Source organism: Dromiciops gliroides, chromosome 4, assembly GCF_019393635.1.
Source record: "Dromiciops gliroides isolate mDroGli1 chromosome 4, mDroGli1.pri, whole genome shotgun sequence".
Taxonomy (NCBI): Eukaryota; Metazoa; Chordata; class Mammalia; order Microbiotheria; family Microbiotheriidae; genus Dromiciops; species Dromiciops gliroides.
In genome coordinates this window covers 172,601,792-172,620,378 of record NC_057864.1, presented here as the reverse complement: position 1 = coordinate 172,620,378, position 18,587 = coordinate 172,601,792, and the positions used below count along the sequence as shown (strand labels likewise).

The window sequence follows — 18,587 nt, the reverse complement described above, 5'->3', positions numbered from 1 at the left end:
GATACTTGAACAGAGATATGGATTCCAAGGGGTAGAGGTAAGAAGGCAGAGCCTTCCTCCATGAAGGACACAAGAGAACAGCAAAGAGACCATCATACCTGGAAAGTGGAACACTCAAGGAAGCAGCGTTAAATCTGAGTCAAGAGGTGGATTGGAAATGGATGACAAAGGGCTTTCAACATCAAACCAAGGAGTCTGCATTTTATCACAGAAGCTAGAGAGAGAGAGTCACTGAATCTTCTTGAGTGGTAGAATGACATGGCTAGACCTTCACTTCAGGAATGTAAATTTGGCAGCTGCATGGAGGGAGACCAATTAAGAAGCTATTGCTATCGTCCAGGCCAGATAAGAACAGATAATAAAGCTCAGAAGATGAATTGCCCCAAGATCCAGAGCATGGGCTTCAAGGCAGGAGAAAGCATCGAAGCTAAGGCTAATTAATCATGTGCCACTGTAGAATTGATTTGGTTCAAGGGAATAGTGCCTGGCCACAGTGTTCTGAAGGTGCAGAAATTTCCCCCGCTGTAACAAAACCCATGGGAATTATCTGGCTGTTCTTTTTCATTGGGAAGAAATTAATCTTTCATCAGCAAAATGGTCAGTTGAGAGAAAGAATGGCAAAAAAAAGATGGATAAGAAAATGAACTTAAAATAAATACATGACAGTTCAGACATTCCAATGATAGAATCTTGGAAGAAATAAAATATGAAAACTTTTTATGGGCTGGCACCATTTCCATGGGGGGAAGGGTGAAAGGAATAAAAATTTGTTTTGTTGTTTTTTAGTCATCTTTCAGTTATGTCTGACTCTTCATGACCCCTCTCCCCTTTTAGAGTTTTCTTGTACAAGACACTAGAATGGTTTTCCATTTCCTTCTCTACCTCAGTTTACAGTTGAGGAAACTGAGGCAAAAAGGGTTAAATGATTTGCCCAGGGTCACACAGCTAGTATCTTAAATAAGCATTTATTAAGTGCCTACTGTGTGCCAGCCACTCTAAGTCCTTTACAAATATCTCCCAACAACCCTATGAAGTAGGCGCTATTATTATCCCCATTTTACAGTTGAGGACACTAAGACACAGAGGTGAAGTGACTTGCCAAGGGTCACACAGCTGGATTTGAACTCAGTGTCTGAGGCTGGATTTGAACTCAGGTCTTCCTGACTCTAGGTCCAGCACTCTATGCACCATATCACCTAGTTTTCACCTCCACATAGGCAGTTTTCCCCATTTCTCTGCATTTAATCTGATGGCAGCTTTTTCTGTGACAATCTTCAGCTACTTTGAAGAGAGTCAACAAGCATTTATTAAATACTTACTGTGTGCCAGGCACTGGGGATACAAAGAAAAGCAAAAATAGTTCATGTCCTCAAGGAGCTCACAGTCTAACAATATATAGTCTAAGAAAGATTCTAAGAGGTAGCACAATGTCTTGGGATAGTATATTGGACCTGGAGTTAAGATCAGGTCAGTTCACATCCTGCCTTTGACACTTACTGGCTGAGCCTCTGTTTCCTCACCTATAAAATGGGGATAATAATATCTGTAGCACCTTCTTCCCAGGGCTGGTGTGAGGTTCTAATGAGGAAACATGTGCTAAGTGCACCGCACTTTAAAATGTGTTATGTACCAATTAGGGCCACTAGAGTGCACCATAGAGTACAGAGCCTGGAGTCAAGAAGACTCATCTTCATTAGTTCAAATCTGGCCTCAGACACTTACTAGAGGTATGATCCTGAGCATGTCACTTAACCCTGTTTGCCTTCATGTCCTCATCTTTAAAAATGATCTGGAGAAGGGAATGGCAAATTACTCCAGTACATTTGCCAAGAAAAACCTCGGGTCACAGAGAGTCAGACACAACTGAAAAATGACTGAACAACAAATGTGCCAATTATTATTATTTTATTTAGACCGGACCTGTGATTTCACTGAGGTGGAGAACTTCCAATGAAGAAATCCCTTCTATCACTGCAGAATGGCACCTACTCCATAAGTTATATAGCCTAGAAGAATTCCTTAAGACACCAACAGATTAAGTGTCTTGCCCAAAGCACACCACCGTTGTGTGTTAAAAGCAGGATTTTAATCCAGGCATTCTTTACTCTAAGGCAGACTTTATACCACTACATTGACTTTTCAGTGATTATTATTAAGGAATATATATATGTGTACATATTTAATGTGGTCAATTCTAAAGGGTTTCAAGAGAATGAGCATGCTCTAGTGAATTCATCTCTCCCTAGCAATATGTCTTGTGGGACTAATTAAGAATCACAGCAATGACCTAGAGAGATCATGTGGTCTGATCATCTGCCTTCAGGCAGATCAATTTCTGAACCATCCAAGTGGGGTAGGTAGATATTTGCTTCTTGATGGTCTCCAAGGATGGAATAATAATAGCTCACATGCCTTTAATCATTATGCACCAGAAATAGCATTTAGAAGGTACTCTAGGTTTACAAAGCACTTTCCTCTCCCAAAGCCCATGAGATTATAAGACTATAGATCTAGAACTCAAAGGGTCTTCAGGTCATCTAGTCCAAATTTTCATATAGCAGTTAAGGAAACTGAGTCCCACAGAGATTCAGTGACCTGCTCAAAGTCATTCCCCAATGAATAGCAGAGCCAGGATCCAAAGCCAGTTCCATTAAGTCCAAATCTATCACTTTCTCCACTATACCACATTGTCTCCATTTTCCAGGTAAGGCATCTGAAACTGAAGGATGTTAAGTATTACCCAGTGTCACACAAGTAGCTAGCACTGGAATTTGAACCCTGGATGCTTGATTCCAGGTCTAGCTTTTCTACTATATCAAGCTGGCTGTGGAGGGAAGGAAAAAAAAAAGAAATTTACATGATAATTTTGTTGTATATTTGAAAGGAATAGCAAGTTGTGTGTGGTAGATTCACAGTTTCATGCTGTGAGATTTAAAATTGGATACAAGAGCATTAAACTCACCTTTAACCTTTCCCTTATTTATCTCCCAGACCAGTAAGTGGAAGAAGCCTCTGATCTTTAGTTAGAGCTTTTATTGTTTGGAACTTACAAGGTGATGTTGATTAGAGAGATAGGAAAGTAGAAATACAAACAAATAGTATTAGATCTAAGCTTAGTCTATATTCCGTATAGGACTCACCAAAAACCCAAGGCCACCTCTGAGGTTAAGAACCACGTCAAGCACGTGCTGTTACGGAGAACCGGGCCGAGTCAAACCTCAGTCAGCGTCTGTGTGTGCCGCGCAACCAGCGGAGGAGAAGAGTAGAAAAAAAGACCCCACTTCCATTCTCTCCTTGCCTTTTAAGCTCGCACCCTGGAAGTGGAGTGCTTAGCAGATGGACTGGAAAACTTAGCAGATGCATGGCCTTTCGTCACAGTCTCCTCCCCGAAAGGGTGGTCCTTCAGTTTTCGCTAACCGACAGTTAAAAACTTTCACTTTTTACCACAATGCACAATCATCTTTTTTTATTGTACTATGTTATAGAAGTTGTTATTTTATTCCAGAAATCAAAAATAAAATAAAATAAAAAGAACTCCATATATCATAGAATCATAAAATTGACCGTAAAGGTCATTCCTCCCTGACATAGTAATCCCCTCTATACATAATTACCCTCAGTGATCTATTCTAGTGTTTAGTCACTCTGAGAAAGAAAGAAACAAATAAACAAAGAGGAAGAGAGAGAGGAAGAAAGAGGAAGAGAAAGGCAGAAAGACAGGAAGAGAGAGAGAAGGAAGAAGAGAGGAAAGAAGGAAGGAAGGAAGGAAGGAAGGAAGGAAGGAAGGAAGGAAGGAAGGAAGGAAGGAAGGAAGGAAGGACCCAAGCAAAAATTTCCCCATTTTTAAGTTCAGTCAATAAGCATATATTAAATACCTTCTATTTGCATACCACTGTGCTAGGAACAGGGAGATACAAAGATAAACATGAAACAGTCCCTGGCCTCAGAGAACTTACATTCCATTAGGAAAAACAAAAGATACAACTGTAAATAAATACAAAATATATTCAGAACAATTACAAGGTAACAATGGGGAAAGAGAGAGCCACTACTTGCTGGGGTGGGCTGGGGGAGAGGGAGGGACAAGAAAGGCCTCATGTAGGAGGTGGCCCTTGATCTTTAAATGAAACTAGGAATCAAAAGAGGCAGAGGTGAGAAGGGAGAATTTCTAGACATGGCACAGCCTGGGCAAAGGTCCAGTGCCATGCTCAAAGAGGGACAAGACTTCAAACCTCTCCTGGGAATATTAATGAACACCACCCCCGCAAGAAATCCTGAAGACAAAGATGTTTCAAATTCAAATACATTCGCCCTTTTGTCCTTCGGTTTCCTCTTGCCGTGTATCCACATGGGAAGTTCTTGTTAGGGCCTCAGCTTTCCCCCTCCACCATCTCTGGAGTGGAGAGACACAATCTTGTTGGATCGATGTGTGGCGGTGAAGGAAGCCTGACCTACATTCCCAGTAATTAAATCTCTCCTTCTGTAAGAAACAGGTTTACATTTAATATCTGTCTCTGTGGCTCACCAGAGTCAGGTGCGCCTCCCTTTGGGGGCGGGTTTATTAGCTGCTGCTTATTCAGGATTTTTCTTGCCAGAAATGTGAAAGTTGTCACAGGCATAAATGCTTCCCTTTTGGTCTCAGCCTGGCCAGGTTTTATTACAGAGTGAAAACACTGAAGCTGCCGTTGAGATTGGGGAAATCATCAGCTGACAGGTGAGCAGTTCAGTATGGTCCTGGCTCCTTTGATATTGAGTGTCACAGATACTGGTCCCTGACAACTGGGGAAAATAGCAAAAAATTAAATTAAATTAAAAATTGTAAAATTTCCTTGTCAGAGACCTCTTCTACCAATTTAGGTTAATACCTTTCCTGCAGTTTTATACTCTTAGTTTCTTAGAACATGGGCAGTGTAAGTGACTTAGTCAAGCTCACATAACCAGTATGTGCCAGAGGCCAGACTTAGATCTCACAAGGTCAGAAATCCAAAGCTAAAAGGGACCTTAGAGGGCTCTTATTTTATAGATGGGGAAGCTGATGTCCAAAGAGGTTTACCCAAGGTCTCTGGGTAGAGAGAGAAAAAAAATCAGGTAGGATTTGAACTCAGGTCCTCTGCCTAAAGAGCCAGTGCTCCCTACTAGACCAGAGCTACCTCCTAGATTGTGTGGCCTCTCAACAGAGTAGAGGGTAGACCTATGATTTCCATGGTACAGAGAATTTCTAGGTGACAAAACCTCCTCTGCTTAAAGCACTTTCTCCACAATTTATAGTCTTGGAGAGTTGTGGGGCCTTTTGAGGCCCACAAAACTCTTGAGGACAGCCCAAACCAGATTAAAATGTAATTGAGAGGGGGTGGCTAGGTGGTACAGTGGATAAAGCACCGGCCCTGGATTCAGGAGTTCCTGAGTTCAAATCCGGCCTCAGACACTTGACACTTACTGGCTGTGTGACCCTGGGCAAGTCACTTAACCCCCATTGCCCCGCCAAAAAAAAAAAAATGTAATTGAGAGGGGCAGCTAGGTGGCACAGTGGATAGAGCACTGGCCCTGGAGTCAGGAGGACCTGAGTTCAAATTTGACCTCAGACACTTAACACTTACTAGCTGTGTGATCCTGGGCAAGTCACTTAACCCCAATTGCCTCACCAAAAAAAAAAAAATGTAATTGAGAAATATTTAACTAAATAAAAACACAATACAACAAAATGTTACTAGATGGTTGTCCAAGTTAAAAGAAGTAAAAATAGAATACAACATGGATAGTGTTAAGTTAATATATATCCACAGAGATCTGTAAGTATGGTTGAGTGGCCATGGTTCTAGTTGACTTTGACACAACTGCCCTAGAAAACTGATAAGTGAAGTAATTAACATGGAATCACACACGGCTGATATATGTCATGGGAAGGACTAGAAAGCAGGTTCTTCTGCCTCTGGGGCCATCTCTCTATCCATGCTGACATGCCTGCCTCTCAGTAACTAAAGAACATAATATTCTTTTGTGATGAAAATCAAGATTGCAATTATTGCTTGTGAATGAAGAATTCCCAGACACAAGCAAAAAAGTACTTATTATAGGGAATTTAGGACACCTTGGGATTCAATTCCATCTATTCTAAAAGCATTTTAAGGACCTACTATGTGCTAGCCAGTGGGAATACAGAAATAAAAAATGAAACAGTCCTTCTCCTGAAGGAGCCTTCATTCCATTGAGGACAAAAAAATGTACACAAAAATGCAAAATTTATACAACGTACTTTCCCCTATCTCTCCCTTGGATAGCTGCAGCATATTATAATAAATACAATATCTGTGTGCAGAAAGCTATATAAAAGACATCAACTACAGGTATGTGAGGCAGCTGGGTGGCATCGAGTCTGGCCTCAAATCAGGAAGACACAAATTCAAATCCAGTCTCAAACACTTACGAGTTTTGTGAAGCTAGGCAAGTCACTTAACTCTTTTTCCCTCAATTTTCTCATCTGTAAAATGAGCTAGAGTAGGAAATGGCAAACCTCTTCAGTATCTGCCAAGAAAATCCCAAATGGGGTCACAAAGGGTTGAATATGACTGAAACTACTCAACAACAACATAGACAGAAAAAGAATGGCATGCACTGGCTTTGGAGTGAAAGGACCTGGGTTCAAATCCTGCTGTTGATACTTACTACTGGTGTGATCATGACAAGAAACAGCTTCCCTGAGCTTCAGTTTCTTCATCGGTAAAATGAAGGGCTGGACTAGATGGCTTTTGGGGTGACTTCCAGGTCATACATATGGAGGCCCTATAACTCCCCAATGTCAAATGACAGCTGTGGACTGGATGATCTCTACAGGTCGCTTCCTTCCCAATAGTCGGGCTGTGGAGAAGAGGTCTTTTCTCTACTAGCAATGTGACCTAGGACAGACAAATCACTCTCTTCCCTGGACCTCAGTTTATTCATCTGTAGAATGAAGGGATTAGACTGGATAGCCTTTGAGTTATTTTAAAGCTTTAGATCCTAGCATGGCAAGAGTGAAGATTGGACAGCTTAAGTGTTTCACTAGTATCCATTAAATATTTTTAAAGGTCTAATAGGAACCACTTCTGCAAGGGTGGTTCAGTCCTTTGTGGAGGATTTATGGAAGAATTTGGACAAGAATTAGAGAGGAAGAAAAGGCATGGGTGGGCACAATCAGCACTAGGGAATGGATGGAATAAGAAAGTAAGCTCAGCAATGATAGTCCGAGAAGTCACATTCAAACTACAATAAGCTCTCATCACTCCTGGTTGATGAATAGGATACCTGGGGTCTTCGTGCCCTCCATGCTTCGGAAGTTTAATGATCCAGTTAGGGATTATGAATTGTATAAATAGGCTGGGGTTTTACTTAGGCAGATCTAAGTGGATTCACATCTCTAACATCCCATACCATCGATTTGCCACAAATATCCCCTGACTTCTACAAAACCTGGAAGTTTCCAGCATAGAAGATTCCAGAAGTTTCCAGAAAAAAATAAAAGGTAGAAAAATTTAGAAGATATGCTTACAGCAGATACAGTGGATAGAGTGCTGGGCCTGGAATCAGGAAGACTCATCTTCTTTAGTTCAAATCTAGTTTCAGACACTAACTGTGGCCCCCTGGGCAAATCACTTAAACTTGTTTGCCTCAGTTTCCTCATCTGTAAAATTAATTGGAAAAGGAAATGGCAAACTCCGGTATCTCTGCCAAGAAAACCCCAAAAGGGGTCACAATGAGAAATGAGAAAACAGATTACATGTGAGTGGAGGGATATTTGCTATGAGAGGCAGTGTAGCTAAAGAGCTGGCCTTGAAGCCCAGAAGATCTGGGTCTATATCTATCTCTGGCTCAGTGACTCCAAGCAAATCACTTACCCTCTGAGTTCTCAAGGCATTTATTTAGACTTCCAGTTGCAATGGAGATGCTGGCCTGTGCTAGTAAAGAGAGTTTCCTCACCCAGGAGTTCTTTATATTCATGAAATCAGGTGCAGGCCCTCCCAATCCTTTCCCCATCATGTGAATGGGGGCAAGAAGGCATATTGCAATAGGTAATAGAGGTTAAATCAATAAAACTTGGTAATTAATTAAATTGGGGAAGGGGGAATGAGAGAATCAATGAGTGAGAGAGAAGAGTCAAGAATAATACCAACCTGAGTGACTGGGGGAATAGTATTATTCTGGAAAGAAATAAGGAAGTTTGGAGGGAGGGTGAATTTAGATGAATTCCATTTTAGACATGTGGAATTTGAAATGCTTATGGATCACCTAGTTGGGCCAGCATATGTCAGTGGTGTGGGACTGGAGGCCACAAAAGATATTGATTAGGGCTGAATCAATAGATCTGGGAGTCACCTGTGTAAAGGTGACAAATGAAATCCAAAGGAGTTTATGAGATGACATGGGAAGGAGCATAGAATGAAAGGAAGACCTGGAATAGAGTGTTGAATAACACCACCTCATGTTCATGGTTCTTTTTATTGCTTTTAGGGATTAGGGAGATGGGATGGTGAACCAGTGAAGGAGACTGGGAGGAAAAAATATTCAGATCCATAAAAGGAAAGAGCAAGTTTAATAGAAGCCAAAGTAGAAGAGCATCCAGAGAGGGAATGCCAAACAATGTTAAAAGCTGCACAGAGGTCAAGAAGGATAAAGACCAAGACATCGTTGATGAAGAAAAAGAGGAGGGAGAAGGAGGAAGAGTAGGAGAAGGAAGAGGAGGATGAAGAGGAGGAGGAGGAGAAGGAAGAGGAGGGGGAGGAGGGGGAAGAGTAAAATATGAAGAAGAAGAGGAAGAAGAATGGGGGAGGAAGAGGAAAAAGAAGAAGGAAAAGAAGAGGAAGAAGAAAGAGGGAAAAGGAGAAGAGGAAGAAGGAGAGGAGGAAAAAGGAGAAGAGGAAGAGGAAAAAGAGGAAGAAGGAGAAGTGGAAGAAGAAAGGAAGAAGAAGAGGAGGAGGAAGAACAAGAAGTGGTGGTGGTGGTGGTGGTAGTAGTAGTAGTAGTAGTAGTAGTTGTAGTAGTAGTAGTAGTAGTTGTAGTAGTAGTAGTAGTAGTAGTAGTAGTAGTAGTAGTAGTAGTAGTAGTAGTAGTAGTAGAAGTAGAAGTAATGGTAGCAGCATCGGCTTAAATTCAGAAAGCACTTTAAGGTTTTCGAAGAATTTTATATATGTCATATCATTTGATCCTGACACCAACTCAGTGACAGATGCTATTTTAACCTCATTTTACAGATAAGGAAAGTGAGGTAAGGAGAGACTAAATTACTTGCCCAGGATCAAAGGCAAATTAGCGGGATTTAAACTCAGGCTTTCCTAAGTCCAGGGCTCTAACCACTGTGCCACCTAGCTGTCTCTATAAATCTTCAGAATTTCTAACCATCTAAGCAGTTAAAAGATCATGGATGAACTTCTAGAGAGCAGTTTCAGAAGTTTCTTGACATCAGAAGGCTCATTTTAAGAGGCTTGAGAACTGCATGGATGGTAAATAAACAAAGACATTCAGAGGAGAAAACTCTTTCCAAGACTTTGGCCATGAAAGAGAAGAGATCCATAGGGTGATAACTTATGGACTTGGAAGGGTCAGGTGAAGGTTTTTCAAGGACGGTGTATGTTTCTAGGCAGTAGGCAAGGAGCACTCAGAAAGCAAGAAAAAAGGGGTGGCAAGGAATAATTGTCGATGTGGCACATTCATGAGGATGGGAGCTGGAGTTCTCTTGCCTGTCAAAAGGCACATGAACTGAATCTGCTAGGAAGCAGATGATTTCTTTGATCTGAAAATACCATCTGATGTTTCTGGAGGAAAGGCATAAACTGAAGCAGGCGGTGGGAATCAAATTGTAAATGCTACTGAATGTCTTGTCCACATGTTTGTTGAGGTTCTTAAGGCTTACAAATTTGGTGGCGATGGGCAAATGACAACATTGCCAAGCTTCAGTTACACTTAAGCTACCAACCTCTTGTGAGGAATATGCTTTGTAAACCTTAAAGTATTATATTAGTGTGAGCTGTTATTATTATATAAAGTAGGAAGCCAACAAGCATTTAAGGACCTACTATGTGTCAGACACTGGACTAAACACTGGGGATACAAAGAAAGGCCAAAAAATAGTTCCCTCCCTCAAGAAATCCATATTCTTATGAGGCAAACAAACAAACAACTAGGTATATGCAGGATATATACAGTGTAAATGGTAGGTAATCTCAGAGGAAAGGCATTATTAGAGAATGGATTGTCGGGCAGAGGATCATGGGAGAAACCTTTTTTTAGAAGGCAGTATTTGAACTAAGTCTTAAAGGTAGCTAGGCTGGCACAGTGGATAGAGTTCCTGACCTCAAGTCAAGTTGTTCAAATCTGGGTTCAGACATTTACTTGCTGTGGGTCCTTGGCCAAGTCATTTAATCTCAATTTTCTCATTGGTGAAAGGGGATAATAATAACACCTATGTCCCAGGGTTGTCATGAGAACCAAATCATATAATAATTGTAAAGTGCATAGCACATACCTGGCACATTGTAAGTAAAATAGAAATGTTGTTGTTACTGAGTCATTCTTGGTCATTTCCAACTCTTTGTGATCCCATTTGGGGTCTTCTTGGCAAAGTACTAGAGTGGTTTGCCATTTCCTTCTCCAGCTCATTTTATAGGTGAGGAAACTGAGGCAAGCAGAGTTAAGTGGCCCAGGGTCACACAGCTAGTATATGTCTGGGATCAGATTTGAACTCATAAAGATAAAGATAAGTCTTCCTGACTTCAGGCCCAGCACTCTATCCACTGTGCCACCTAGCTGCCCCAATATAAATGCTAGCTATTATTATTAAAGAAAGCCAGCAGTCAAAAGTGAAGGAGAGGCAGCTAGGTGGCGCAGTAGATAGAGCACCAGCCCTGGATTCAGGAGGATCTGAGTTCAAATCTGACCTCAGACACTTAACACTTACCAGCTGTGTGACCCTGGGCAAGTCACTCAACCCCAATTGCCTCACTAAAAAAAAAAAAAGTGAAGGAGAATATTCTAGGTATGAGGTACAGCATGTAAAAGGGTGTCATGTTCAAGGAACCACAAATAGGCCAGTGTCATTGGTATGTAGAGTTAAATGTAAGAAAACTGAAAGGGGACAGGGTTCAAAGGACTTTAAATACTAGACATAGCATTTCATGTCTTCTTTGGGCATTTGAAAATCACATTTTCATCTAAACCAAACAGAATAACCTAGACCAGGGAATGAGGGATCAGGACTGGAGACAGGCATGTGCCTAGGGTACTCACACAAAGAGATATGACAAGGAACGCTTTTTAATATTACCATCAATAAATGCATACATTTTTAATGGAGGAAAATCAAAACATAAATAATAGTGAAGGCTCAAATTCTCCTATAGTTAGTTACATAAGTAGGTACAAATACCTTGTCCTACCTCAAAGTACAAGAGGCCTGATTTGGGTTTATATCACTTAAAAGTTTGCAAAGCACTTTATGTATATTGTTGTATTTGAGCATCACAATAAACATGTGAAATAGATATCATAGGTATTATCATTTCCATTTTACAGATGAGGAAACTGAGGCACCAAGAGTTTAGGCGACTTGTCAACCAGCACACAGCTGTCAGGCATGAGACTGCAACCCAGATTTTCTTGATTGCTGAGCCAGCACTGCTATCCAGACCTCCATCTATGCACTGATTTATCAACAAAAATGTGTTCTAAGCAAATTTGACTAAGAACAAGAACATAAAACAGCTCATGGGAAAAATGATTCACAGGAAATGACACCTATTCCTTTACTTCTATCTTAACTAAGGAACTTTTTTTTTTTTTTGGTGAGGCAATTGGGGTTAAGTGACTTGCCCAGGGTCACACAGCTAGTAAGTGTTAAGTGTCTGAGGCCAGATTTGAACTCAGGTACTCCTGACTCCAGGGCCAGTGCTCTATCCACTGCGCCACCTAGCTGCCCCTATTAAGGAACTTTTAATCACAAATATTGCCTCTGTTGATCCTCACACTAACCCTGAGAAGTTATTGCAATTATAATCTCAATTTTAGGGGTAAGGAAAATGAGGCAGATAGAAGTGAGGTGAAACTACCACTCACTGCACCTGGGCCTCCCAGAAGCACACAGGAAACAAGATCGAGAGAAAACCATGGCCCCTATTTAGTCTTCTGGCAACAGAGTGGTAAAGAGAGAGGGAAAAAGATGTTTAACTCTCCCAAGAAAGTCCACACAACCTATGGTACATTAGGAAAGTCACTGTGTTTGAAGTTGGAGCACCTGGGTTTGAGTACTTGTTCTACCACTTAATGAGATGTGTAACTTTGGCCAAGTTGACCCCTGTGTTTTAATGCCTTTACCTATAGAATGAGATGGTTGGGATAGATGATGCTAAGGTCCTTTACAAATCCAAGTCTATCATCACTCTAATCTACCTTTTAAAAGGAGAATGGAAGAAAATTGGGGTTGAATTTTTTAAGAGAAATCTTTAGACCCCTTTCATTTATTCTATATTCTATTTTTCCATGTATATTTCTATATAGTCTATATTCTATATATTCTATTTTTCACTGTCCACTGTTTTTCAGTATATATAAACAGGTGAATTACTAAACAGCCAGATAAAGGTATCAGGAAGTTCAAATTCAGCCTCAAACACTTATTATCTGTGTATCCCTGAGCAAGTCACCTAACCTCTAACTCAGTTTCCTCATCTGTAAAATGGAGATAATAATTGCATCTATTTCTCAAAATTAGTGTGAAGATAAATCAAATAATATCTGTAAAGCACTATATAAATGCTAGCTATCATTACCAAGGAGGTTATTTTGGCCTTTGAAGGGTAGGATTACATTTTATTTTGTTTTATAGTTGTTGATATTTTTTTCCATCTCCCTCTAAACTTTCCGTTTTCTGTTTCATTTGCATCATCAAAGTCATGCAAAGGTCCCACACCTTTTTCTATCTTTTCTTTCTCCAAAACTACAATCTCTGCAAATTCCCTCAATGGGAATGTTCCCTCTATGACTACAGAAGAATCCATTGATGTCATATATTTATAGCAATGCTATAAAGATTCTGACTTGCCTCATTGTAAAAGTAGATGACAAAGCTTATCAGGGAAGAAAAAAATGCTTGAATGAAGATAAATATCAAACACCTTTTGGGAACCAAAGTACTTTCTGATGACCTTTACAACAATTTGATTCCCTGATGTAAGACAACCTAGAGTTGTCTAATAACCATCTAATGAGAACTTTTTGCTGTTTCCAGTGTTTGGGCCACTCTCCTCCCCATTGGTTACACCAAGTTCGAAATGTCACCACAATCATGTTTTTCCAGCATAATACCAAAGATGGTGAGGGCTCAGTGCCAGCTCTCTTGGAAATAAATGGCCACATTCAAGTACCTTAGTGTTAGAATATACTGGGGGAGGGGGAGACCCACGCATTTCACAAAACACAGAAGTTTCTTCAGTGTATGACACATCAGAGGGGAAAGAAACAAGGAAGTTGGCATCAGTAAAATGGCAATTAAACCAAATGATAAATTACTTATCCCCTCCTCCTTATCCCTCCTCTGTCCATATTTTTTGAACATGCTACAAATTTAATTTATGGAAAGAGTTCTAAGGAAAAGAATCTTCGCCTCCCCCCCTTAAACTTTAGAGGGGGGAAAACATAAATAATTCAGACAGTGAGCACAGAGCTCTACACTGATCCCTAAAGAACTGGGGAAAGCCTAATTAGAAGCTTCTTTCCAGTATTCCAGCACAAATGGCTGTAAGCAAGGAAAAAAACGCATCTTGTGCTATTGGGGTTATTAATAAGTCAAGGGACCTGTGATGTCTGCTATTGGTATGGATGGGCCCTCCACAGATGGCAGGTCATAGCTTCTCCCTCACTTCTAGTCTTAGAAAATTGCCTTACGACTCAGAGATTAAGAGAAGCTTGCTTACAGGCACACATTTAGTTTCATTGGCAGGATTTGAACCAAGGTCTTCTTAATTCCAAGTCCAAGTCAAGACTCTAGCTGCTATACTTCTTATTTATCTCATTAAAATCACATCATACTGTATGATATGATTATGGATTTGAGTCAGATTAAACTCTGACCATGGGGTCTGGAAGGTACCCAGACCTGCCCCAGTATAGTTTGTTAGAAGTTTATTGCTTGTCAAAATTCTCACTGTCTTCTTTAAGTTTTATTGCCAATTAACAGTATTTTTACTTCTGCTCAGTCTCCCCACTTGTCAGCTACATATTAGTTTTGTCTGCAATCTATCATGTGTCAGAACCCCAGTCAGTGGGTCAGGGAGTTTGCCCACCAATTCAATACTCGGGACTCAAGAAGAAAGGATGGGACTAGGCACAGAATGCAGCCATTGAGTTGAGACCAGATGTTAAGTAACATTGTCTCTTTTTCTCAGAGCAGAATCCCCTTGGCCTTGGGGTCCCAACAATGGATTATTCTTTTCTTCCCAACATAGCCGAAGATAAATTTTAACCCTGTCATCCTTATCTTTAGAGACAGGGGCCTGGAGAGGGGAGTCAGTGGGAACTGTGAGATGTGAAACATCTGACTCTCACTCCCCTGTTTCCTTTTCCTTTGGTTTGACCTTGTTCCCCCTCCCCTTTTCCCCCTTGTCCCTGGAACACGTACGCATGTCTCCATACGCACCCTGGGTGAGACAGGATTGGATGTTAGATTGTGAGCTCATCCACCCTAGGTGTACGTGGGGACAGTCCTTTTCAAGATTACTATAAAAACCTAGAGGATTGGGCATATCTTTGCAAGACTTCAATGTGTAATTGGGTTTTGCCCGTCCTCATGAGGATGTAATAAATCTGTCTCTGCTTGACTTGGTGGTCTCCTCGAGTTATTTGGGTAAACTGAGGCAGTTTGCTCCATACAATACTATATAACAAAAAGTATCACAGAACAATGGAAAGAAGCCTCGATTTGAAGTCAGGAAACCTGGGTTCAAATTTCAAGTTCCCCTTCTTGAGGACAAAAACTGTCTTTCTTTTTATTAAATCGTATCCTCTAGTTAGGTGGTGCACTGGATTGAGTTCCAGTCCTGGAGTCAGGAAAACCTGAGTTCAAATTTGACCTCAAACATTTACTGTGTGAAGCTGGGCAAGTCATTTAACCCTGTTTGTCTCAGATTCCTCATCTGTAAAAAGAGTTGGAGAAGAAAATGGCAAATTACTCCAGTATTTCTGCCAAGAAAACCCCAAATGAAGTCACCAGGAGTTGGACAGGACTGAAATTATTCAACAACATCCCCCAGTGCTTAGCACAGTACCTAGTGGTCATAGGCAATAAATATTTATTGGATTCTTTCTCTGTCTCTCTCTGTCTCTGTCTCTGTCTCTGTCCGTCTTTCTCTGTCTGTCTCTTTTTTTTTTACATTTGCAAAAAATGTGTAATTTTATTCAATCAATTTTCATATTCTAGATCCTTGAGGGATACAGCATCACTCAGATCCTGTGTCCAATGGCATTGGCAGGAATATTGCTTCCGAACTTAGCCTGAACCATTCCACTATTACCATGAACCCAAGTAATTTTCCCCCAGATCATTTTTGTTCTGTTGGGTTTCCCTCCAGGAGTCACTGTGTTGTTTTTTGCCTTTTATACATAAGCACACCTCTTGCCCAAATAGAATTCAGTTTCATCCCGAGCATAGACTCCTTCAATTTTCAAAAGAGCTGTATGTTCCCTCTGGTTTCACAGGCCTTGCTTGTAGACAGCAAAAATGGCCTTGGACTACAGTCTTCCAGGCATTTTGCTGCTCTAGAAATCCTGTTTCCAGGAGGCCTCCCAGGCTTCAAGATGGAGGAAAAAGGAAGTCTATCTCTCTCTTGCATATTCATTCCTATGTAGCTTCCATAGGTGTTGCATTTACTCACAGTTTGGATGGTATTAGCTGACCTAGTAAAGAGGGATGGGCTTCTGTTTTGTTTTAAATTCCTCTATTTTGTTTCCTTTCTATTTCTCGGTTTCTAGACACAAAATGGTAATCCCTACTAGACCTGGAATTGAACCAAGGTGACCTCGGAGCCAGAATTCCAATGGGGTTGTTGCAGCCAGAAAACCCAACAGGGAAGCCCTAAAAAACCAGGGTTCCCAGGACTCAAGCCCAAGGTGGATTTTGGACTTGGAAATTGTGACTGTGTTATAAAAGAACTGAGCTAAACTGTGAACCTAATCCTCTTTCCCTGCCCAGAGTATGAGGGAGTGGTGGTGGTGGAATTATGCCCCACATGTCAAAGAGTATGTTTCTGCCTTTGTTATACCTTTGAAGGAACCAATCCTTTGTAAAACGTTGATCCACTGGTAGCTAAATGAAACTAGGATATGGAGGACTCCGATTTCATTTGTAAAGAAGGGAGTCTCCATACAAATTCAGGAAATATCTTCAATAGGGGCTGGAGCCACTGGAAGAGAGTCTAGACACTCCCGTAAGCTCCCTTCAGGGCACTTTGAGGAGTGGGGAGAAAAGGAGCAAATCTAGCTTCCATGTAGGGAGGGCCAAGGTAGTCTCTATTACATAAGTATATTCAAAATTGTTACAAGATAATTTTGTGGGAAAGACACTAACAGCCGGGGGGGGGGGGGGGGAGAGGAGGCTCACAAGGAAAAGGCTTCATATAGAATATGGTCCATCAGCTGAGCCCTTGAAGGAAACCAGAGAATCTCAGGGGTAAAGACTAAGAGGGAGCACCTTGTATGCATGAGGGAACACCTCATGCAGACTCGGAAATGGGAGAGGAAGTGTCATCTGTGATGAACAGTGTCATGGGGTGCAGAGCACCCCAGAAGTTCTCTGGGGCACATCAAAGAATCTTCTCCTTGAGAAACTAAACCAGGGGCAGCTAGATGGCACAGTGGATAGAGCACCGGCCCTGAATTCAGGAGTACCTGAGTTCAAATCCGACCTCACTTGACACTTACTAGCTGTGTGACCCTGGGCAAGTCACTTAACCCCAATTGCCTCAACAACAACAACAACAACAAAAAAAAAGAAACTAAACCAGAGGACAGATAAGCCTAGAGAGATAAGTGGAACCAGTTTGGACTAAGCTAGCTTTGGGACCTCCATCCTTCATTCTGTTCTCCCTTAACCCTGGGGAGATAAGTTTGGTTTCATGGTTTCCCTTCCCTGCCCCCTTCCCTTCCCTTGCCCCTAAATAAACTACCATCTTATTCTAACTGCTTTTGTGTGCAAGAGGGTATAATTTTTTAAAGAGGAATTCCTAAGAACCCCTACCCCTAACCCAAACCCCGTACCCCATTTCCCCCATAACAATAGCAAATGAATAGAGCTGGACCATTGGGTATGTGAAGGAGAATCAGGCACGATTGGATAGGTAGAAAGGAGCAGGGTGGTAAAGGGTTTAAAGGGCAAAGCACAGGAATTTCTATTGGATCCTGGAGGTAATAGGGAGCCACTGGAGTTTACTGGGGGAGGGGAACAGAATGAGGAGTATCATGCTCAGAACTATGCTTTAGGAAAACCACCTTGGCAGCTATGTGAAGAAAAGATTGTGATGGAGGAGGGTAAAAGGGTTAACAGATAAACTGAGGCTTGAGTCCTTATCAACAGTACCTAAAAGGGTTAACAGAGAAACACTAAGGTTTGTGTTCTTACTGTGACCAAGAGGGTTTGTCCTTTTCAACCCTCACCATCAACAAAGACAGTAACTAGGAACCATTAACCATTAATAGCCACTAATATTACTAGATGACAGGACACCTAGAAACCAGATCTTAAAATAAAGAGATCCACCCCCAAAAAACCACAGAGACCCTCTGGGTCTGACAAGTTTAAGCATGTCTTTAGGAACATGCACAGAAAGGGCCAAATGTGTCCTTAGGTTCACCTTATCACATGTTAAAACCCCAAAACACACCTCCAGGGAAAAAGGTACCCACCTTGGAGGCTGTCTTAGGACATCAGGAAGTCCAAATTAGGATAAACCCTTCCAGGAACCTCCCATGAGGAGATTAAGATAATGAGGAGATAATCTACTTTTTCTCACAATAAATAGAATCATTTTCCTCTTCCAATTTGAGATACCTATCTCCATGGTTCTCTCCCTGTGGTCAACAGTTTTTCAATAAAATTTGGGAAACTGAGTCACTGAGTCTTGTAATTCTTTGGGATACCTCACGATCAATTTGATCAATTAAATCCATCTCCACTACAATTGTAGTTGGGAATGACTCCGGGAAGAAAGGCATTTGCAATAGTCCAGGTGAGAGTTGTCAAGGGCCTGATCTGAAGTGTTAGCTATGTGAGAGGGGACAGAAATGAAAAGATTTGGCAATTTACTGGATCTATGACATAAGTGAAAATGAGGAGTGTCAGAGATGACACTTGGAATTGTGATTCTGGTGATGGTAAAGATAGTGGTGCTCAAAACAAAAATGGAGAGGTCTACTAAAACATCTCTGAAATTTGATAACAATCATTACTGCTGATAATAATAACGGACATTTAGGGAACATTTTATGGTTTATAATGTGCTGTACACATCTTTCATTTAATCTTTATAATAACCTTGGGAGGTAGTTAGAATATGCATTCTTATGACCATTTT

At 41.1% G+C, this 18,587-nt stretch overlaps 1 protein-coding gene and 1 pseudogene across 1 annotated transcript in view; one reads left to right on the top strand and one right to left on the bottom strand.

Annotated features, from left to right (window-relative positions):
- The window catches only part of STXBP4 (syntaxin binding protein 4), a 240,921-nt gene extending 224,382 nt beyond the window's left edge, over positions 1–16,539 (top strand). The window contains exon 18 of the mRNA XM_044004740.1: positions 15,991–16,539. The gene's annotated coding sequence lies outside the window, so the exon portion shown is untranslated. The remainder of the gene's footprint in view (positions 1–15,990) is intronic.
- LOC122755858 lies at positions 15,436–15,768 on the bottom strand (annotated as a pseudogene).
- Positions 16,540–18,587: the final 2,048 nt, after the last annotated feature.